Source organism: Lissotriton vulgaris, chromosome 3_1 (genome assembly GCF_964263255.1).
Source record: "Lissotriton vulgaris chromosome 3_1, aLisVul1.2, whole genome shotgun sequence".
NCBI lineage: Eukaryota > Metazoa > Chordata > Amphibia > Caudata > Salamandridae > Lissotriton > Lissotriton vulgaris.
In genome coordinates this window covers 472337094-472361298 of record NC_141689.1, presented here as the reverse complement: position 1 = coordinate 472361298, position 24205 = coordinate 472337094, and the positions used below count along the sequence as shown (strand labels likewise).

The 24205-nt window shown below is 42.7% G+C and overlaps 1 protein-coding gene across 1 annotated transcript in view; it reads left to right on the top strand.

Moving 5' to 3' along the window:
* Positions 1 to 24205, top strand: part of CENPK (centromere protein K) — a 431743-nt gene that overhangs the window by 330152 nt on the left and 77386 nt on the right. The gene's annotated exons all lie outside the window — the stretch shown is intronic.

Below are 24205 nucleotides of genomic sequence, written 5' to 3'. Positions count from 1 at the left end.
AACATATTTCTTTAACATGCAGGAGCATTTTACCTTAGTACATCAGAGTATATACCTGCAGTGAGATGTATTTGCTAAATGTGAGAGTTTTTAAAAATCAATCAGAAACATTCCTTCATCTGGGCGGATGATAATGATATTAGTAAACTGGAATTGTGCGACAAGGGAGGACCGAATTATGCGGCAGTGTTTACCACATTATGCAACAAGAAAAGGCATATTATGTGACATTGTGCGGCACATTTTGTGATAGTATTACCTCATGTATTTGTCATTTGTACATTTTAATACTATCTGGGGAAAGGTTTCACCTCATTAGTACCAGTTTGACACCCAAATACAGTAGGAGCGACAGAAGGATGACCAGTCAACCTTTGCAAAAGGCTTTCCGCTGCACTGCAACATGTGTTGCTGCTTTTTTTTGTTTTAACTTTTGATTAGTTTATGCTAGAAACAAATGAATGTTTTGCAAAAATCTGCAGATTATCCAGCAGATTATGTATTATGTGGCAAATGCAGCAAATCCAAAAATATGTGGAAACGGTACCAACCACAAAATCACATAATTCCAGTGGCTCCAAGAGGCACGTCAGGGTTCATGTGCACCCTATATGAGGGCTAGATTCTTATTAAACATGGAATAAAATTCTGATGGACATATCTGCCTGTGGATTCCTCACCTTTTGAATTACCCCTTGCGCAGCATTCCTCAGAAACGTTTTTCATAGCTCTCCCACATCGATGAGGACGTCACAATGGCACGGCTTCACACGCGACTCCGTCTGATGTCATCGGAGCCATAAGAAGACCTCGTTGGCGCGCTGACGTCCGTTCCCATTTTTCCGTGCCATCGACGCGTAACTGTTTTTCTAGGACTCTCCATTTCTTTGTGGTCTACATTGTTGCAGTTGTCTGTAAACTGTTTCTGTACGATGGCTACTCAGAAGAAGCCTGGTTTTAAACCCTGTAGGGAATGTGGGGGCAATATGTTCGTCACGGATCACCAGAAGATTGCCTTTGGTGCCTGTCGTCAGAACTCGATGTTGAGGGATGCTCGTCGTGTCTTCGGATGAGTCCGAAGGCCCTCTAAGAGAGGGAGGCGCAGTTCTTATAGCCCTGGACGAGGAAGGAGAAGAGAGGTCAGACAAGGACTAAGTCGAGGTTGAAGTCGCCGACTACGCACACCTTGAGGTTGTCCAAAAACCATAAGAAGAAGCAGAATCATGGGTTCAAGCGTCACTCTCCAAAGGCCAAGTCATCGAAGTCGGTGTCCCTGATCCAACAACGTTATAGGAAGGATGACATTTCTCCTTCACTGCAGGTGATTCTGGTGCATTCCCCGGCACTGAGGGACTCTCCGGCACCCAGGGAAGCTTCCTGGCTCCAGGTACGGATCCATGGCATTTCCTGAATGCAATGTATATGCACGGCTGGCCCCATGAGACCGCTTTCCTATAATTTGGGCGTTCACCAGCATTATGCCCAGGAACCATTCATGCTGATGACTCCTATCTTTGCCTCTCCTGACGCCGAGGTTCTCAACGCCAATTCCGTCCCAGCCAGAAGGGAAGGATGGACTTTTCTCCAGCGCTGTCGGGCTCTGGTCAGGCGCTGTCTCGACTTTGTGCAGCGCCGCTGGCTGCTCCTGAAGGGCCTTCACCGACGCCGGCTTTGAGGTCACCGGCACCGCATCTGGCGCAGCCAACACCGATTCCAAAGATGTGATCGAGGAGGGGGGCTCAGAGGCTTTTGAAAGAGGAGCAATTCTAGGAGCACCTGGAGCAAGTCGAGGAAGGAGAGATACTGGTTCCTCTGGATGACTTTGAAGGTTTTCAAGAAACCAGTGGTTTGAACACATCACCAGAGAGGGAGCTCTCTTCTTCCAAAGCTCTTCTTTCTCAGGAGGTGGCCTCATACCATTCAGTCATAAGGAAGGCGGCTGACCTTCTGGATTTGCAGTTGCCAACTTGCGAGGTCAAGTCTAACATTTTAAGTGAGGTACTGCACACCCCTTCATCAGCGATGGAACCTTTGCTTCCATTCAACGAAGCCTTGACCGTATCAATTTTGGAGGTATGGCAGAAGCCAATGTCTCCCCCTCCTGTGTCCAGAACGGTGGGAAGGCGTTATAAGGTTGCGCCTGGAGATCCAGCATTTTTATCGTCTCATCCTTCGTCTGAAGGCTTGGTAGTTCAAGCGTTGTGTTCCTCTAAGCGACCCTCAAGTTCCTTTCCCTCCACTCAGGGAGATAGAGATTCCAAGAAGCTAGAACAGTCTGCTAAAAAGGTGTTTTCATCTGCCAGCATGGTTTTGAAATCAACTAATGCCACGTGCCTGTTGGGGTGGTGCAGCCATGCATTGATAGACTCAGCTAAGAAGGTGATACCTAAGCTGCCAGAAGATGTCCGGGGACACTTCGCGGAGGTACAGTCGGACACTCGGGTTGCAGCCAGTCAGGTGATCCAGTCCAGGCTCAATACGCCAGTCTCCATTGCCGGGGAAATGGGCTCTTCGGTGGCAATTAGGAGCCACGCCTGGTTGAGAGGGTCAGGCTTCTTTGTGGACGTCCAGGCCACGCTATTAGATCTTTCCTTTGATTGCTCTAGACTCCTTGGGACCAAGGTAGACTCAGCTCTACAATGATTTAATGATAGCAGAGCTACTGCTAGATCCTTAGGATTGCAATCTCAGCCTAGGGGTTTTGGTTACCGGTGATTTCGGGGCTTTGGGAAGGCTGCAACAACAGAACCCACTGTATAGATCATACAGAGGGAAGGAAAGAGGTAGTCTGTGAGGGTTTGCTCACCAATAGGTCTCCTCCTCCCCCCCTGCCCCCACCACTGTCACGGCAGGGAAGCAGCAATAGATCCCCATCTTGGAGCATGTTGGTCCCGTAGGTGTTCGGGTGTCCCATTTTCTACAAAATTGGAAATCTATTACATCAGATTTTTGAGTTTTGAATCTTGTAGAAAATGGGTACGCTCTTCATGTCCTGGAGTTTCCCCCTCCATTCCCCCCGTGTCAGGGTTGGTGTTCGGAGGACCATCTGTTGCTTCTGTAGCAGGTGGTTCTGTCTTTGCTTCAGAAAGGTTTGCTAGAGGTGGTTCCTGAGCAGGAAAGGGGTCAGGGATGCTACTCCCAGTATTTCCTGATTCTCAAGAATGACAGCTGATTGAGGCCGATCCTAGACTTCAGGGTTTTGAACTTTTTCCTGAAACAGGAGAAGTTAAAGATGTTGACCCTAGCTCAGGATCTTCTGGAGCTGCAGCAGGAAGACTGGATGGTGTCAATCAATTTACAGGATGCATATTTTCACATTCCTATCCCCAAGTCGGATCGAAAGTATCTCTGTTTTACGGTGGGGTTTCAACAATATCAGTTTGCAGTCCTTCTGTTCAGTCTTACATACGCACCATGGGTCTTCATGAAGATGATGGCAGTGGTTGCACCACATCTCAGATGGTTGGGGATTCCTGTTTTCCCCTATCTATATGACTGGCTGCTCAAGGCAAAGTCGCGAGAGATGGTGCTTCATCATCTACAAGTAAAAGCTCGGCTGCTGTTCGACTTGTTTTTCGATAAATTTACCGAAATCTCCCTTGGTGCCCTCTCAGCGCAACCTATTCATAGGGGCAGTACTGGACACTACAGTGAGTCGTGCCTTCCCACCTCCTCAGAGGATTCTGGACATACAGGCTATGATTCCACTGTTTCAAATTGGAGCTACTGTTCCCGTCCTGAAGGTGCTGCGTCTGCACAGTCTGTTTGCTTCCTGCATATTGTTGGTCAACCATGCACGCTTGCACATGGGGGGACCCCAGGGGTGTCTCTGCAGACAGTGGTCTCAACACAACATAGATCTGAGGTAGCTGGTCAGAATCTCTGGAGACACTGCAGCAGAACTGTTTCTGTCTCAAGCGGAGCTTTTTCAACCTCCTTCACCGGTGGCCACAGTGATAATGGATGCCTCCATTCTAGGTGTTGAGCTAGGGGATCTGAGATCAAGGGCCTTTGGTCGCCAGGGGAAAAATTGTTTCACATCAATCTTCTGGAACTGCAGGCAATACTTTTGGCTATCAAGGCTTTTCTTCCCTCCCTTTGCGGTCAGTCAGTTTAGGTTCTGACGGACAACACTACAGCGATGTGGTACTTCAACAAGCAGGGAGGAGTAGGGTTGTATTGTCTCAGCAGAGAGGCTTTGCGGCTCTGGTCCTGGGTTCAGGACCAACAGATTTGTGCAATTGCAAATCATTTGTCCGGGGTGCTGAATGTGTGTGCGGACAGTCCCAGTCAGCAATACTCGGCCGATTACGAGTAGCGTCTACATCCGGAAGTGGTCCACCACATTTTTGGACCTGTTTGCCACTCCCGAAAATGCGAACTAACCCATCGTTTTGCAGTCTCCAGCATCCGATGTGGGTAGCGTTGGGGGAGGTGTTTCAGCTAGTTTGGGTTCAGCTTCTTCACATGTTTCCTCCCATACCCTTGATTCCTCTGGTTCTGAGGAAGATTCGCCAAGACCGGGCCTAAGTCATACTGATTGCACCGGAATGGCCAAGAAGGGTGTGGTGCACAGAGCTTTTTCTCCTCTCATCGCACCCTCCGCTCTGTCGCTCCATCAAGGCAGACCTCGTCTCGTAATCGCAGGGGCAGATTCTACGCTCCCACCTCCAGAGCCTGCAACTTCATGCTTGGAGATTGAACAAGGCAACCTGAGTTCTTTCTCTCTCACTCCGGATGTGGTGGATGTTATTTTATCGGCCAGAAGACACACCACCAAATGTGAATCACAAACAAGAACCCAGGAGGTCTATGAGCCATACATTGTACTGGCCATACTGACAAATCTTCCACTATGTCAGTTGGTGACTGCAGCACCAACTGACATAGTGGAAGATTTGTCAGTATGGCCACTACAATGTATGGCTCATAGACCTCCTGGGTTCTTGTTTGTGATTCATATGATGTTGTTGGGGAAATGAACCAGTAGTAGGTCTTTAATCTTTTCCCTTTGACCCTCCTCTCCCTGTATATGTTTGTACACCACCAAATGTGTCTATTCCAGTAGCTGGGCCAGGTTTGTTAAATGGTGTGGAGAAAGTTCAATTGATCCTTTAAAGGCCCATTTGTCTGATATTCTTAGTGTTTCTCTTTCTTTGACTCTACAGGGTTGTGCTGTAGCAACTGTTAGGGGCTACTTGTCGGCCTTGTCAGCCTTTCTTTGTTTGCCAGACCAACCATTGTTGTTCAAGTCACCAATAGTCATGAGATTCATTAAGTGTCTCACTAATAGATTTCCTCCCACTCCTTTTATTATGCCTCAGTGGAATTTAAATGTAATTCTTCTTTCCTGATCTGGGTCTCCTTTCGAGCCTCTACATAGTTGTCCGTTGAGGCTGCTCTCATTCAAAACAATTTTTCTGATTGCGATTACCTCTGCCATGAGGGTTAGTGAGCTGCAGGCTCTTAGTTCTTATCCTCCTTTCATCTCTGTCCATGCATTTAGGATGGTTCTCAGGACCAGAGCTGCTTTCCTGCCTAAGTTGGTTACTCCTTCTAATCTAGCTCAGTCCAGCACTTTACCCACTTTCTATCCTCCCCCTCATTCTTCCAAGGAGGAGGAAAGACTTCACCGCCTGGACCCTAAGAGGGTGGTCAGCTTCTACGTGGACAGAACTAAGGACTTCTGCCTGGACAACCAGCTCTTTATTGATTACGTGGGAAAAATGAAAAGCAAGGCTGTCAACAAGCGAACGCTGTCCTGTGCATCAAGATGTACTACGCCTTGGCCAAGAAGGAGCCGCCTGAAGGTATTAGAGCTCTTTCTACTAGAGCGAAGTCTTCGTCTTTGGCTAGAGGTGTCCCTCGTGTAGAGGTCTGCAAGGCAGCAACTTGGGCCTCCCTCTGCACTTTTGTGAAGCATTACTGCTTAGATTTGGAGGTGAGGAGGGACGGCCATTTTTCACATTCTGTGCTGCAGGTTTTTTTTAGTATAGGTAGGTGGACACCCACCTTCGGTAGCAAGACTGCTTGGGGATTCAATTCAAAAGGTGAGGAATCCACAAGCAGATGTTTCCATCAGAAGAACAAGTTACTTACCTTTGGTAACGCTTTTTTTGGTGGATACAGTATCTGCCTGTGGATTCCTGAATGACCCACCCACCTCCCCTTTGTCTACCTACTTATACTGAAAAGAATTTGGGGTATGACAGTCTTGTATTTATTGGCATTGGCCTTTCCTTTCTTCTTGAATAGTATGTGCATATTTTGTATTCTGTATATCCTTGTGAAATGTTGTCGGTTCACCTGTTTGCCTCAAAGGCATGGGAAAAATGGGTGGAACTGACATCAGCACGCCAACAAGGACTTCTTATGGTTCCGAAGACGTCCCGCGGAGTCGCAAGAGGAGCCGTGCCATTGTGACCTCCTCGTTGACGTGGGAGAACTATGATAAAAGTTTCTGTGGAATGGTGCGCAAGGGGTAATTCAAAAGGTGAGGAATCCACAGGCAGATACTTTATCCACCAGAAAAAGCGTTTCTAAAGGTAAGCAACTTGTTCTTATAGTCTATTACATCAAACACAATGAGTGTCTGTACAGCGCACACCTGAATACATGTATTTGAAAGTGCTCTGATTTGTGATAATGAACAAAATGGATGTTAGCGAAATAAACCATTTTACTAGGATCACACCCTTTGGTCAAGCAGGGAAGCTGTGATTGATCCTAGATTTTCCTGTTTCTTGCTGTGCAATTCAGCCACCAAATAGTTATTTGAATAAGCAACTATGCCCCTGCACTAAATCACATTAGATGGGTCAATAGTAATACTGTAAGTTTGTTTTTAGAACGGTAATGAAAGTATCAGGGCAACTTTAAACATTAAGTGACTCTCCGAGAATTAATACATATAAATCACAATATGTAGGTGGATAGACACACAGTAAGTCTCAAATAGAATTTCTCGACCTAGAATTCTATGTGAAAGGGAACACTCTGCAGAGTAAACTTCACAGGAAACCTACATCCTGCAATGCTATCCTACGGGCAGACAGCTTTCACCCTTTCCATCAGATCAGATCAATACCGTTTGGAGAATTCCTCCGTGCAAGACGCAACTGCAGTGAGGATGACGAACTTAATACCACATTGGAGGAAATGCACATGAGATTTGAAAAACGTGGTTACCCGAAAACGATCCTTAACAAGGCCAAAAGGAAACTGAACAAAATCAAGAGACCAGATACCTTGATCAAGAAAGACAACCAGAAATCGACCGACAATACAGTGAGAATTATCACGGAATTCAACGCACTTCATCACATGATCAGGAACAGCATGACCAAACACTGGTGTCTGCTAAAAAATTATACGGCACTAAAAGAAATGATCCCAAAAACCCCACAGATCACTTTTCGAAAAGGGCAAACACTAAGGAATAGACTTAGTCCTACGGTCCTTCGCATTGACATGGCTCCTAACTGGTTAACCCAACACAGCAATGGATTTTTCAAATGTGGTTTCTGCACTATGTGTAAGTGGGCAAAACACAAAATTAAGCACTTTAAGGGCCCTTCCGAAGAAACATATGACATTAGTGTAAACATCAATTGCACTACAAAGTTTGTTGTTTACATCATTGAATGCAAATGTGGCAAAAAATATGTTGGAAGCACAATAAGGGCCTTGAAAGACAGGATATCTGAACACATGAGGGCTATTCAAAAACAGGACCCAAAATATCCAGTAGCCTTACATGTAGCAAAATGCCAAACCAACGTGGAAGACTTCCAAGTATCATTTTTTGGAATAGAGACTGTGCCAATCCATGTAAGGGGGGGTAACCGTGAGTTGGCGTTAAGACGCAAGGAAGCAACTTAAATTATGCGTCTGCGTAGCATAGAGTTCGGCTTAAACTATGACCCAGAGCTTCAATTTTTTCTGGGCAACTAAGCCTTACCAAAGTATGCCATTCAATAATACTTTTTTGGGGTTTTTTCTCATACCTTATGATCAGCGATTTGCGCGCATGTTATATGAATAAGTATACATAATGTTTTGTATACAAAAAACATCACAATGTCATGGCTACACGCGCCATTCTTTACACTGCACCGCGTTGTTTGTTGTCGTTTGTGGTCCTAACCTAACAATTTTTGTGTAGTCTATGTCACTCACAAATTGTGTACATAGAATTGGCGCTTAACATAATCCAAATACAGATTAGAGGGTTGTCCTAGAATATCTAGTTGGTATAGTCAATATATCGTAACTACCTTCATATAAATGTCCATGAAATATCGCCCCTACTCACCCTCTTTTCTCTCTTCAGATTTAATTGCTGGGTGTCAACATGAGATAAATGTGATCGATGTACTCATGTTAACTTTATGGTTCCTCGACATATCGGACACACACATGCCGATTTTCATGATTCTGAAATATTACACTCAAATAACAATTTATAGGAAAGAAAGTATTGATGAAATAAAGGATGGCCATTTAGAACGCGTTTTTAAACAAAAAAATCCGTTTGATTTCGCCCCATCCCACATACCTGGGTACTAATGTTTACAGATTTTCATAAACACTAATCTGTAACTAAATACTCATCTCACTCAATAACCACAATGGTTAGAGTATTTCTTCTTTTATTTTCCAAAACTTCGGAAAACAAGGAGGTCAATCTACGGTCTAGTTGTTCTAAGTTAGAATACCGGTATTTATTCCGGTCAGACTTCCTGTCACATGTCCCGTCTTTGATACACGGCACCGGGCAAATTAAGAGGGAGACTGACACTGATTAGGTAAGCGTGCTCCCGTCTCAAATTCCAAAACTAAGCGGAACAAACTCCGTCCTCCTTAACCGTCAAGCATTAGTGCATCACGAAGTATGACCTAATTATTACTTTTGGCTACACATTGCAGGTGCACTTCCTACGTGGACGAAACGGCGTACCCGCCTTTCCACGAAGCCTTTTCTCCGCCCGGTTTACTTTTTGAGTCACAAAGCAACGAGGTATGTGATTGCATCGAGACTTCCCCATGTGTTAAAATTTATAGTTACCTTTTCAAATATAACGCCGCGTTTACTCTTTACTTTAGTTGTACACATTTTATATTCTCCAGATCATTTGCTACCAGAATTCACTATTTGGTAGTCCGAATTCAGATTTCCAAATTACGCCCGGACTGGGCTTATGCTAACACAAACTTCAATTCTCCTTGACTGAGAAGGGTAAGTGTTTTTTACGTTCAGAGATACTACTCTAACTATGGCCTCCACTACACCTAACTAATTAGTTAGGGATAGCCCTTTTATAACTTACTCCACAATTTGGAATATTTTCTGATTAGCACCCAGCATATCCTCTTTTCTAATGAATGTATATCTCCCTTTTCCCAGCTCTTGTTTCATTTACATGTGTTTGCAGACATTCAACAGAGTCTGCACACTAACTGGCCTTTTCCCTTTTAATTAACATTACAACAGCGTGGATCACTATACATCCGGGTGAACTAGATATAGTCCAATAGCTGTGTTATAAAGGTTGGATCTATACCCATCAGAGTAATTATCTCGCACTAAAGGGATTTAAGAATGACTAAAGGCTTATTATTATTCCGGAACCTAAACTACTTTTGTGTCCACTATATAAAGTGACAAATATTTTAAATAATGCAATAACTATATATGACAAATATAAATAAATGTCGGGCAAATAATCGCATGCAACCTATACTGCCATTTACTCTTTTTGCGTATTTTTAATATAAAAATACCACAGGAAAGTCACTCGAGTTTTCGTTGTATAAAGAGCACTACACTAGTTCACCTTGCCACTTCACTGTTTGATCCGGCCAGTTTTTCTAGGTCCATGTAGACCGTTTGACCCACTGCTTATCCACAAATATCACCTAATGAGTGACCTCTCACAAAGTCACTGAAATGGCATGCTTTGTGTCACTTGGGTTGACACTATTCAGTCACTACCTAAACCTGTTTGATATGAGAACATGTTCCCAAAAATGTACCTTTGTTTCTATCCAGCCCTGAAGATTCGCAGTTTTGTTCCCTGCGATGAAACACGTGTTGGCCTGTGCTTTGGAACAATAAACAGAAGTGACCACACCACGAATAAGACTGTCTATCCACCTACATATTGTGATTTATATGTATTAATTCTCGGAGAGTCACTTAATGTTTAAAGTTGCCCTGATACTTTCATTACCGTTCTAAAAACAAACTTACAGTATTACTATTGACCCATCTAACGTGATTTAGTGCAGGGGCATAGTTGCTTATTCTAATTTGTGTGGATCAGCTTGCTGGTCCCCCTTTTGGAGCGGTTCTGGGATATTACCGCTCGCCCCATTGCCTTCACGGAGCAACGCTTGAACCTATTACCTTGTGGCAACTCAGGAGTTGCGCCCAGTAATTCTGGAACACTAAAAATATCTCTCAGCTGTTTTTACCAAATAGGTATTTATTTTTGACATTAAAGCCTAATGCTTCATCTTAAATGAAGAGCATGGTTGACAAGCAGGATCCACATTGTATTTTTGGCAGTTTTACATGACACAAACCTTAGCTATAAACATAAGCGCGCTTAACAACACACACAGACTATTTTAATATTTTTTCTGCCACAGGGATTTGAGTAGATTAACAGTATGCAGAGCCATGGCCGGGATTCGAGCCTAGGCAGCATGGTAGGCAGCTGTAGCCCCTAGCCCACATCACCTCTTGAGAAAGCTCTGCTCATTTTGGGCTCGAGGGTCCAAGTGGACCTTGAGCACAGCAGGGTCAGGCTCCTGCCTCGATCTTTCAGTTGCACGTCCACTTACAATAGCATGCAAAAGAGAGAGATCCTAGGACGGCAGAAGCAATGCAAAAATGTAAAAACCTTTCAGAGAGGTGGATGTAAACGAAGAGATCTGAAACAAAGTAAGAGGCTAGGAAGAGAAGAGTGGTGGAGAGCAGCCGTGGAACAGGGATGTGGATGTAAGGGGCAGAACCAGCAAAGAAGAGGCTGGAGAAAAGGGCGTGCTTGATAGATGGGCTGAACCAGAGAAAAAAAGTTGAGGATGGGGAAAAAATGAAGGTAAAAAGTAGTGCATGGACAGAAAGGGAGATCAAAGAACCATAAGGAGAACGTATGTGACAGGGAGAGAGAATGGTGAGAAGTGGATGTAAGAGGGCAGGACCACCAAGGGCAGATAAAAGGCAGAGAGGGAGAGGCGGGGGAGGTAGAAGTTAGAAGAACCAGTGAGCGAAAGAGGCTGGGGAGTTGTGAAAGAAGACGAGTACACCAGAGAGGTGAGAGGTGGGTCTAATAGGGACAGAAACATTGAGAAAGGTAAAAGACTGGGGGAGAGAGGTGAGATGTAAATATAGAGCATGGAAGGGAGAGGTGGATGTAAGAGAAGCAGAAATAGTGAGCCAATGTAAGAGACGGGGTTTTAGAGAGAAGAGGTGGGAGCTAAAAGGACACATGAGGTCAGTGTAAAAAGGACGGATCAACAAAAAAAGTTAGGAGACTGAAGGAAGAGCTGAGACAGAGTAGTACATTGATTGGAGATGTAGAGGTAAGAGAAGCTGAACCAGCTGGAGAACTTAAGCGGAGGGAAAAGAGTGGGGTGGATGATTAGAGGAGTATGTAGAAAGACATAATGAGAAAGATAGATGAAGTGAAGTGTAGAGCTTGTATGAAAGATTGGTGGATATGAGAGACAGAAAGAGAAGGGACGACGCTAGGAGAGAGATGGATGCAAGAATGGGCAGAATCCCCAAATTAAGGTTAGATACTGGGGAGAGATGAGAAGAAGAGAAGAGCATTGAAGGGAGAGAAACATATAAGGGGGCAAAGTCAGTGAGAAAAGATAAGAATCCTCTGGAGGATGGAAATGGAGAAGTGGATGTAAATAAGACAGAACCAGTGAAAACGATTAGGGATTGGGGAGAGTTGAGAGATGATGCGTATTGTATTGATATAAAAGAGACTGGGTCTGCCGTACCAGAGTGGAGAGAGGGAGACAGTGGTGATATGTGAATGGGAGAGAGAAGAACCATCAAGAGATGTAAGAGGTTAGCAGGTAGAGGGAGAGAGGATCGGAAAAGTGGATCCCAGATGTGCAGAACCAGCAAGAGAAGATAAAATGAAAGGGACACGCAAAAGGGACTGGTGAAGTTAGGTTCACAGGACCAGCAGAGAAGATAAAAGTGTGGCTGGAGAATTGAGAAGTAAAGAGTAGGGAGATATGGATGCAGGTGAGGCAGGACTCGCAAGAGAAAGTGGAAAGATGAGAGGTAAAGAGTAGAGCAAGAGTGGCGGAATAAGAGAGAGAATGTAAGATATGTGGTAAAAGTTGAGAGCTGAAGAGGCGAAAATGGAAACTGTGGATGTAAAAGGGAACTGAATCAGCAAGAATAGGCAATAGGCTGGGCAAGAGCTGAGGTGAAAGGTAGAACATGGAGAGGAGAGGAGGATGTAAGTGGACAGAATCAGCAAAAAAAAGTAAGAGGCCAAAGAAGAAGTAAAAATGTCTTAGAACCGGTGTGTGCTGCTAAGTACATAGAGCCCTCTGCCGAAGTTTGCAAACCCCTCTCTTTATTTTTTATGTAAAAAAGTAAACACATTGTCTTAGTTTTGTGATGCATGAGGTATCATTCACAAAGGGCTGTGATCTTGAATCGTTCTCAGTGTGTCTGCTGAATTTCAGCCTGCTATATGTGTACTCTATTGTTCCTATTAACCTTTCTATTAAATCTCGCTCTCAGTGGGACCCTTTCCTGGCAATACACTGACTGTAGATCTAGAAATCATAGGTCCTTCCCTGGTCTCCCTTTGCAATATATTGCTTAACCAGCAAGTAATCATTGACTGACTTAAATGTGAGAAGTGGATGAATATCCCATGGCTGCCCTACATTAAGGCATGCTTCACTTTCCTGGGTAGACCCTCCTTGTTCTCTAACCCCACTAGAACAAACAAGGCTGAAACAAGTTGGCTGTGTCTTGCTTACCTAGAGCACAGGTGGTTGAAGAGAAATGAAGCATAGCTTTTTACAAACCAGTGCTAGTAACGAGCTCTATCTGCAGTATAGAGTTAACCACTGGGAAAGGGCTCTGTTGTTTGCGTTTAGACTGGCATCTCCCTGGGGCAGAATGGGGGGTGCTATTTCCCTGTATGTCCGTGTGACAATGCTTCCCCTCCACCCCAGTCATTACTTCATTTGATCTTTTCTGCAAATATTATATTATGCATACCAGGTGTTTGTATTACCCACATTGAAAGTACGTTATTTTAGCTTGTGTAAACAGGCCCTTCTTTTTCTTCAGAGATTGCAAGACCGGTCAATTTGTGTTGGTGTGGTATCCCTTTTAAAATGGGCTGCCCATTGTTGAAATAGTGTGCGCTCTTAATGTGAAATGTATTTTGATGTATGTTTTAAGTGTCCAGTTTTATGATTAATTATTTTCACCAAATAAATTGTTGTCTGAATTAAAATGAATTCAAATTGAATACTGCTTGCCTCTCCATCAGTGTACAAAAACTAAAAAGGCTGTTATTGCTCTTTGCTCAAAAACCTTCAGCAGGCTCAAAACTTCTCAGTATCTTCTGACATCACTTTGCTAACTTTTTCTCAAAAGAGCCACAATATTTTTATGTAAAAGAAAAAAAGCAGAAGTATATTGTGAGACCTTCACTTTGGCTCAGGGAAAGAGGTGATTAATAGGCAGCGTCTGTGAAGGATGCCGTTGTTTAAGATTGCTGTTTCAGAGCTATGTCTTTTAAAATAGACTAATCTAGAGAAGGAGAATCCCCCAATACTCCACAAAAACCTTACAATGTCTCCGTGTGTGCAAATTGTCCTACAAAGTGATAATGGACAGTTTTGACACTCCAAGACTTAAGTACTGTGAGGCCCAGGTAAGGGGCTAGGCTCAGATAGGAAAGGCAGAGACTCCACAGTTGACCGTCAGACCTATTGCTGGGCCAGCTGGTGAGATGATTGTTTTCATAACTAGGAATAAACTGGGGTCCTTGCTTGAGCTGGATTGGTCACTGGTGCAGTGTTAGGGTTGGTGTATACAGGATCAGTCTGACTGTGCTCACAAAACCAGCCGGCTCATTGTCATGTGCAGAATGACAATGGACTGCCTGGGAAAGCACAAACAACAACAAATAATCCAAAACCTCATGGAGTGAAAGCAAGGCACGAGGAATGGATGCTTTTCAAGAGCACAGTTAGAAATGGCCTCCTGTGAGAGGTAAAGTGAAGAAGGGGGAATGTACAGGAGACAACAAGCTAGGAGGGCAGCTGCTGAGTGGGGAAGGCATTCCTGTGCAAGTAGATAGCTTGTAGGTTAAGGGAGGCAGATCCTCCATTGGAAGTTGAGAGACCAAAAGCATTTGGTTAGGTAGCCTGGGAAGGACATGGTCTTCCATTCAATTATCTCTTTATCCAAGATCCAATGGATTTACCTGAAGGCAAGCACAATTTTGTTATTACTTCTTAGGCCAAATATGAACTAAGCTGCATGGTTCTGTTCCCATTGCAGTTTGGTAAGTGTCTTCTCAAATATTTGGGACATGTATTATAAAATGATAGCTAAATTACTGGCAAATAGAATGAATAACTGTGTAGGGTCAATTATACACACAGACCAGTGTTGATTTGTTGCAGGGCTACATTTATCTTTTAATACAACTTTTTAGTTGAAGCCCTACACTATTTTAGTCAAAACAAAATCCAGGCTCAAATTATGTTATTAGACGCCGAGAAGGCTTTTGACCTTGTGTGCTGGGAGAGTCTCTTTTACATTTTGGCAGAGTTTGCTTTTCCTTCTGAATTGATTGGCGTAATTTCCAAATTTTATAAACGGGGCTTCGGCACAAATAATTCTTAATACAAATAAAATTGATAGCTGAAAGTGCTTAGAGTAACGAGACAGGGCTGTCGCCTGTCTCCATTACTTTTTGCTTGTTTTAAAGAGCCCAGTGCTATAGCCATGCGCTCTATCAGTAGCTCGACATCTCCAATGAACGGCATGACAAACATGAAGTTGTATGCTGATGAAATTCCCCTTTTTTTTTTAAACCTATCTTAGGAGTTCAAAACCAAATATTTAATATTTTTCGGAAATATCAGTCAATTGGAGGGTATAGAATAAATAAAGCAAAGACAGAGATTTTGCTCTGTAACTGTGTTCCTGACTCATTACTAATAGAGTTAAGTTTGCTGGTTAATGTTAGGCCTAAGAGGTATCGGCATATTTGTTGCGGAGAATATCAATGATCTATATATTTTAAACTATGCCCCTCTAATCAATAAGATAAAAGACAAATTTATAAAATAGAAAGATCTGCCTATTTCAATAATAGGCCGGGTGCAGTTATTCGTATCATGATTTTACCCTTGTGTAATTTTTTTTTTTAGCCATTCCAAATGTCGTTCAGATGACATTTTTTAAGGAAATGCAAGGCCTGTTTTCTACATTTATCTGGGCAAATAAAGTATCATGTCTAGCTATTGATGTAGTGTATAGAACTAGGGAAGAAGTAGGTTTAGCTCTTCCTGACTTGAGAGAATACTACTTTGCAAATTTTGCACATATCATCTATAGATCAATTAAAGTTGTAATTATTAAAAGATATGACAATTTCTTTTTATATCTAATCCACTAAGAATATGATATTGAGGATTTTATGCACTTAACGAGAACTCCCCAAAAAGTTAGATATAAAACATTACAATTTTATTTATTAATTTTATTTATCGAGCTTTTAAAGCACGACAGCTACCCGACAGGGTTTCCCGGCGCTAAGAAATTTCAGCTAGCAAAAGGCACAAAGAAAACTCAATTATTGATTAAAAAGCCAGGTCTTGACAGCTTTACGAAAGCGAGCATAGCAGTCCTCGGAACGAATGCTCAGAGGAAGGGAGTTCCACAACTTAGGCCATGGATAGCTGAACGACCTACCACCGCCCATTCTGGACAGTCTGAACTTTGGAACCGTAAAGAGAATTTGGGAAGAGGAGCGGAGGGAACGAGTAGGAGAATAGGTGTTCATTAGTGTTTGGAGATACAATGAAGTATCAAGCGCAAGAAACAACTCTTTAGCCATTATGCATTCCTATTATTAATGGGGAAACACTGCTATCAGACATATATATAGACCAAGAACCATTGTTAAACAAGACCGGTATATCTAAATGGAGAAAACTTTTTTTTAAATAAAATATGGGATTTTTTAAATGGGAACTGGAAACATTGGATCGACATAGAGCCGAGCATTGAACATAGTAAAACAATTCTGCAATGGTCCTTTATAGAATTAGATATTTCCCGCAGGACCTTAATCCATATATATTAGTAAAATAAGGGAGATTACAGGGCAGCTGTTAGGTCCCAAAAACGTAAAACGATCAGCAGTTGGGTTTCTCTGGTACGAAGTCAGGAGGCAGGTAAACTGTGTCTGAAAGCTCAGAAAAAATGGCAATCCCTGCAAGGGCTCCAGATCACCACCTTAGCCTGGGATCAGATCAATAGGTTTAACTACTCCTTATTGAAAGCAGTCAATCTCTGACGTATGCTCTACTATACTCAGTGGCTCCTCTATAGAACGCCAGGCTTTTTACATAAGATAAATTCCCAGATATCTGCAAACTGCTTTCGTTGTAATATGAAGGGAGGAGGAAAGTGGACACATATCAACTGGGATTGTCCAACGTTAAACGAATTTTGGGGTGAAATTAAATGGTACATTATTAATAGATTGAAAATAAAGCAAACCCTAAACATTCAGACTGCTGTGTTGGGATATTAACCAGATCTAATAGCCAATCCACTGCAAAAAAAAACGAATATATATTCTGGTTTTGGTAGCTCGTCACTAATTCTTCAATGATGGCGAAATAGTGCTATCCCAACTTTTCAGCATTTACTTTGTAAATTAAATAGGGTTAAGGAATGTGAATGGAAATATATTCAAAGATCAGGGTCATATAGAAAGTTTGCGAAATTGTGGGAAAATCTGGGCTAGGAGTTGGTTTATTAAGAAGCTATGGAATATGTAGTGGCATATATATACCTGGTGGATTGGTATGTTAGGGATATAACATTACGGTTTTAAGAATTGCAGAGTCCAAAGTTGTGGATTTGGACTGTGCAATATTCTAAATATGTTTCTCTTTTTTTGTATATATTTATTTATTTGGTCATGTGGGATTGTGCAATAATGTTACGTCAGTATTATGCAATGACAAACTATTCCTAAATATAAAGAAAAAGAAAAATAATATTTGGACATGTGACTTTACGTTTTTTAAACTGTAAATCTATGGTATTACTTTAGCTTTATTTTGCAAGTAAAGCACCACCTCCCCCAACATACCTGTTCCACATTGCTATATTTCCTTTCCATATAGATGTAAACTGCACAGTCTACTAAAGTAAGCAACTCTTGTTTTGTTGCTTTAATGTATCTCTTTAGTGACTGGCTTCCAGGATAGCTTTTGGCAGTCTTTTGTCCCTGGCCATAAACTGTTGTTCATTTTTAGCCATCTTTTTTGTATATCTTTAAATTATTTCAGCTCTTTGCAGCTCCTAAAAATGAATTTTACGAATATTTGCTATGTTTAGGCGCTCAGTATGCAGGTGTGGTGTACAGAAGCAAAAAGAAACTTCCTCGTGACCTTTAAACACTTTGCAACTGGGTATAACCTCTGATATCACAGGCATACAACAAACCACATATTGACTTTCAGGGTGGTTCATAATATTTGTCTCTACCCATCGAAGTGAAGACTGAAAAGGCTGTAGTCCACAGCTGTAAGCTGATCTGTGATCCTATGAAGAGGGATCGAGCTAGTGTATTGACATAACTACAGTTTAGAATCGAGACACAAACTCCAAGTTTAGAGACCCTCTGTTAAATTGCCTTTGGCGGGTTCTGATGAAGGTGGTCTCCATTGCTGTTTTTCCACCGAAACGCGTCGGCCATTTTCCTATTTAGATCCAACCCTTTTTGGTTGTATACTGGCCAACGGATGCAAAACAACAGGATGTTTTTTGGTTGTATTGGAGTTGTGCAAGTTTAGGATGTGTGATTGAGTGTGTACGTATGTGGTTCTCTACCTGGGTTATGAGAATTGTCTCACTTTTAAGATATATGCTTTTTTATACATTATGTATTTATAGCTGAACTTTTGGAAATGTATTTAAAGAAATTTATGTGATGTATATTGAATAATTTTTTACATCCAGAAAAATGACATAAAGAAATGAGAAAAAGACTTTCAAATATAATAAATAAATAAATCAAAAAAGTCAATATGTGGTTTGTTGTATGCCTGTGATATCAGAGGTTATACCCAGTTGCAAAGTGTTTAAAGGTCACGGGGAGTTTCTTTTTGCTTCTGTTTCGCCTTTTTCCCCTATACTCCTTGACTTAAAAGTAATTTTGAGAGGGGGTCCCCATTCTTATCTAATTTGCTGGTGTGGTCTACCCTTTGGTGCTGCTGCCTGCTAATTTATTAACCCGTGTATGACATTTGTGCCATCTCTTCTTTTTATCTTTTGCAATCTGTGCTCTTTGTTGTTTGTTGTAGCACTTGCAGGTCACTCACATGATATAGCATGTATCAGTTTGTATTGATTTCACATACCTGCTAAAAACAAAATACCTTATGTTTAAATTCACTGGTGTGAAGAGAGAGCTAAGGAGTCACTTAAGGTTCTCCGGTTTAGGCCTGGGACAATCTGACTTAGAATTATAATCATGCACTAATGTTAAAACAATAACTAAACACCAGAGTAATCATGGCAGTTTTGGAGCGATCTAGGCCTCGTTTTTCCACCCAGTTTGATTAATGTTAAGTATTTCTACTTAATACAGCTTTCCAAATATATGTACTTATTTTAGTAGGATTATTTATATTTTTAGTCATTTTAGTGATGTCCACATAGCTCTGATGCTCCTAGAATGGTTCAGGTCCTTCCTCCATAATCGATCACAGAGATTCTTCATTAACAGCAACCTATCAGCTCCCACGCTGGTCACGGTTGGAGTCCCCCAAAGCTCAACCCTGTTCCCCACCCTCTTTAATCTTTACTTAGAGCCACTCACTGAAGTTCTTCGTACTGCCAACATTTCCTACCATATGTACGCGGACGATACCCAAATATACATCAATATCTCTTCGCTGGAGGAGATCCTCTCCCTGAACGAGACCTTAAAACTGACTGTCCAGTGGCTAGCCGCTAACCAACTAAAACTTAATGCAATGAAAGCTGAATTTCTCCTAATCTTCCCTTCTAAAGCCAACCTGCAAATTCAGACGTGGAACAAGGCCATCACAGACCTAAACTGATTGCCGACCATTGTGGAGACTCTGCCAAATCCCTGGGCATAATCCTAGAATGTAATTTGAATATGCGGGACCACATCAACTCAATGGCTAAAGCAGCTAGATACCACTTGAGCTATCTTTGGAAGCTGAAACCTTTCATTGAGGTTGCTGACTTAAAAATGGCAGTGCAAGCACTAGTCATCTCCAGGCTGGAATATGGTTGCTCCACCCTCACTGGTCTACCCAAGATCTCCCTTGCACCCTTAAAAGCTTGCCTCAATGCGGCTGCCAGACTACTCACCGGCACCAGGAAATTCGACCACATCTCTCCACATATGAAAGCACTGAACTGGCTCCCCCTAGAGGCCAGAATTAAGCTGAAACTGGCATGCATCACACACAAGACTCTTTACTCAAACTCCCCTGGTTATCTGGCACAAAAACTAGTGGTATCTGGAGGAAGCAGGAACTCCCGGTCCGCCAGAAACCTCTTACTCCAACTGCCTTTTTCCAGAAAGAAAGAAGCTATAATAGGGCATTTACCGGGGCAGCTCCTAGAATCTGAAACTCCTTCCCAAACACCATCAGAAGAATCCCCTCTCTAGCACTTTTCAAGAAGGAAGCCAAATCCTTCCTCATGGGTAAATTCCTTGTCTAATGCCTGCCATGCCGGACCACAAGTCTGAGGTTTCTAAGACTAGTGCTTCTGCCTCAGATCACCAACTCTCCCCGCCGAGAATTTTCGTGGCCCTATTTTTATTGTTATTGTTTTATTATTTTATTCCTATTTTTTACCGACTTTAATATGATTGCAATCGTCTTGTGTATCACCAATATCCCTATTTTCCCTACACCTCGGCCCAATACCATCCCCTTGTACAGTTTTTGTATGCATATTTCTGCACCTAAAAGTTGTTTTTACTCCTCTGTATAGCTTGTAAAGCACTCTGATACCCTCACAGGTCAAGTTTGCGCTCTATAAAACAATAAAATAAATAAATGATTTAAGGTGATCTGGGGATGGACTTCCATACTTGCAGACTGAATCACCTGCTGGGCTTTAAAAACCATGCAAATTTATGAGTAATGTCTATGTGTATAACCAGGACTCTTGGGATATAGAGTACACCAGAGATAGACTAATCCATGAATCCATGCCAAATCACGAATGGCAGCTCTATTTTTCACAGAGGATAAACGGCCAAATTAGTGGTGTCTTCTGCATAACTCATAACATAGTTGAAATCCCCTAGGAGAAGTATATCTCCCTACCACTTCGACCCCCCTCCCTGTATAGAAGTTGACTAGCTGGTACAAATGGCAAGATACAAACCAACCTGTTTAGAAAGAGACTGATCCTTACAAGCCAAATGAGTCTAAGTTTAACAAATAATGTGTGGCTTATAAGCCAGAATCTCTTCCCTAACCAGCTGCAGTCTAAGAGGGCGATTGAGGCCTGCTACCTTCCAACACATCATCCTTAAACGAGACACAGTGTCTTTGTAACAGATGAGCAGGCTGATTTTTAAGTATCACCACCCTTCCAGCACATCCACGACCACCCGTTTGACCACCCACCCAACCACCCCTGAGACACAAAAAAAATAATATTAAATGACACCCAAACACTCCCATAACATGGGAAAAAATCATCCCACCCATGAGCTGTTAGAACACTAAGACAGCTGCCAGAGTGACCATAAACTCATCCCCGCCCGTGCCCCAGTGGCACCCATTATATAAGAGGGAAACAAATATAAATGCTAAAAAAGCCAATAGTAGAGAAAAAAACATGGAAAAAAGCAAGCTGGCAGCAAAGATATATCAGGTCTAGCCCTGTCACTTCTTAAGTGTTTTTGTGGTATCGGCTTCTGTATAGCAGTACTGAACTTGGCCATCCGTAAGGATCTTCAGCCAGGTGGGTTCCTGAAGAAAAACCTGTGCGCCCACTGTCTTTAGTTGATCAAGCATCTGCCAGAGCCGCCAGCGTCTATCCATTGTAGATTTACAAAAATCCGAGCGAACGTAGAATGACATGGCATCAACAGTAATGGGAGCTATGGGTCGGGCCTTCAAAAAGATTGCCTTCTGATATAGATAATTGCAAATACATATTAGTAGCAGCCGAGGGTGTGCTTTATCTGATTTAGTAATACTTGTTGGGTGAAAAGCAATGAGCTAATTGAATTTGAAGTCCATATCTCAATCCGAAACCTCCCGAAAGGCCTTCGTAAACATTGTAATAATAAACTGTCAGGATTGTCTCCTTCTTTCCTTTCAGGTATTCCAATCACTCTTACGTTATTATGCCGCTGGAGGTTCTCTAAATCTTTGATCTTGGTCTGCAGCTGTAAAAGATGACCCTCATGAGCACAGATTGATTTAGCTGAGGCCATCGTGGCCTCTTCTGTGTCCATCACTCGCTGCTGAAGATCTGAAACCTGTGTTGTAAGAGTAGAGACTTTTCCTATAAACTCTGCAATAGATTGCTGTAACTGTACATTATAACTCCTGATCTGGGCATAATGCTCAAGTGTCTCAGCTCACTGGAGCTGCATTAGCTATCTAATTGTATAGATGCTGGGATCAGGGTTGAGGTATCCATGCTAAAGTCAGTTGATGTCGCAGTCACTTTCCCACCTGAGTTTATGTCGTGGGAAGATAGTCGTTGACTGTAACAAGGATAATTGGCGTGGGGCACTCCAGGCCGACTAGCACTATGTGACTTCTCCTGGGTGACCAGGCAATTGCCAGATATAATACAAGAGATGGATATACTGCAATCTGGGATCTGATTGTGACTGGGGACCAAGGCTTGAGGGGTACTATAGCCCCGCTCTGACGACATACATCGGTCCATGGAGCGATCTCTAGTACCTGGAGAATTGGTGGACTTTACCTTTGACTTCGACGTCACCCAATGCTGTAAAGGATGTCTTTTAGAATGGGGCGGTCTGTGACTGGGTTTATTTCTCTTCTCCATCCTCACCGACTTAGATATCATTGCTACCACATCTGTAGAATCCTTTGATGGAACAGAACATAATGCTTGAGAGGGTGCTACCAGGATATACTGTAGTATAGAGCCACAGTCAACTGCTTGGTTATTGCAATTATAACTTGCCGGCAAGGACCAATTATCATGCTCTTGACCGCCATTACCCTTATTGCTGCCCAGAGTCACAAGGGACATATCAGCTTCAAATGTAGAAACAGAAGTAACTGGACACTGCTGGCTGTCCCCGAATCGCCTGATTCAACAAATGTATTTTTATCAGTGCAGTCACCAGTGGTGTGGGTCACAGAACAGGCATTAGTCTGAAAGGTAGTATATTTACCTGAAGAGGCCATCCCTAGAGAAGTATTATTAGCCGTGGATACATTGTGACACTTCTCCTGTCTCACCTGGGTATCCGCCTTTGAAGGGAAAACAGGGTGGATAAAAGCGATGAAGCAATCAATGCTGGAGACAGTGTATCTGCTTCTGATACCACCTTGGTAATTGATTCCAGCAGCATCAGGCCCACAGTAGAAGCTGCAGCAGAGGAGGTGTGGTCCCCTTGCCCCAGGCCCTCCGGTAACAACAAGGAACCTGCAGCGTCTGAAGTAAGCAGCTTCACTACAGGGCACCCAATTACCATGGTGGATCACCTCTCCGCCTGTTGCTGCTGAGTGAAGCCCGAGCCCAGGCCGCCTGCTCAGGCTGAATTAGCTGCACAACGAGCACTTCTATATCTGCGTGTACCACTGGCCTTGGTAAACACCATTACTACAGAAAAATGCAGACTTTCCCTCAGGAGAAGGAAAGGAAGCGACCGCGGGCACCCCAAAGACAACACAGCCACATTTTATTTATTTATTTTATAAGTTTTGTATAGCACTAGCTAAACCCGTGGGTATCCGAGCGCTTTACAACATGAATGGAGTGGTGAAAAACATGGTATAAGGATACATGAGGAGATATGCATAATAAGAAACATTTCAAGACAATACATTAGAGGGGTGAGTCAAGAGATAGCTTAGGTAGGTGAAACAGTCAAATGACAACCAATCCTTGATGGTCTAGATGGTAATGAGAGTCAACTGGGTTGTCAGAGTCTGTCACATCTGCACCAGAAAACGAAAAGTGCAGGTAAGTCAGCGGCTCTGATTTCCTAGCCTTGTCCTTTGACCGCCCTGCTTCAAAGCTATCAGTGAGGATGGTTTGCCAGGACTTGCTGAGGTGAAGTTGCAGACCACACCAGGGAAGTGGGGCAGGAGGAGAGCACACTCACGGCAGGATCAGACTGGTGCCACCTTTTCACTCAGAATATTTTAAATATTCCACAGAAGTGACATCAATTTAAAATTAATTTTCTGAAACTGTTGAATCAGCTTTGCAAGAAGCTACTGTTGTTTTATTTTATTTATTTATTTTATTGTTTTATAGAGCGCGAACTTGACCCGTGAGGGTATCAGAGCGCTTTACAAAATATACAGAGGAGAAAAAACAATGTTTAGGTGCAGAAATATGCATACAAAAACTGTACAAGGGGATGGTAATGGGCGGGGTGTAGGGAACATAGGGATATTGGTGATACACAAGACGATTGCAATCATATTAAAGTCGGTACAAAATAGGAATAAAATAATAAAACAATAAAAATAGGGCCCCGAAAATTCTCGGCGGGGAGAGTTGGTGATCTGAGGCAGAAGCACTAGTCTTAGAAACATCAGACTTGTGGTCAGGCATGGCAGGCATTAGACGAGGAATTTACCCATGAGGAAGGCTTTGGCTTCCTTCTTGAAAAGTGCTAGAGAGGGGATTCTTCTGATGGCGTTTGGGAAGGAGTTCCAGATTCTAGGA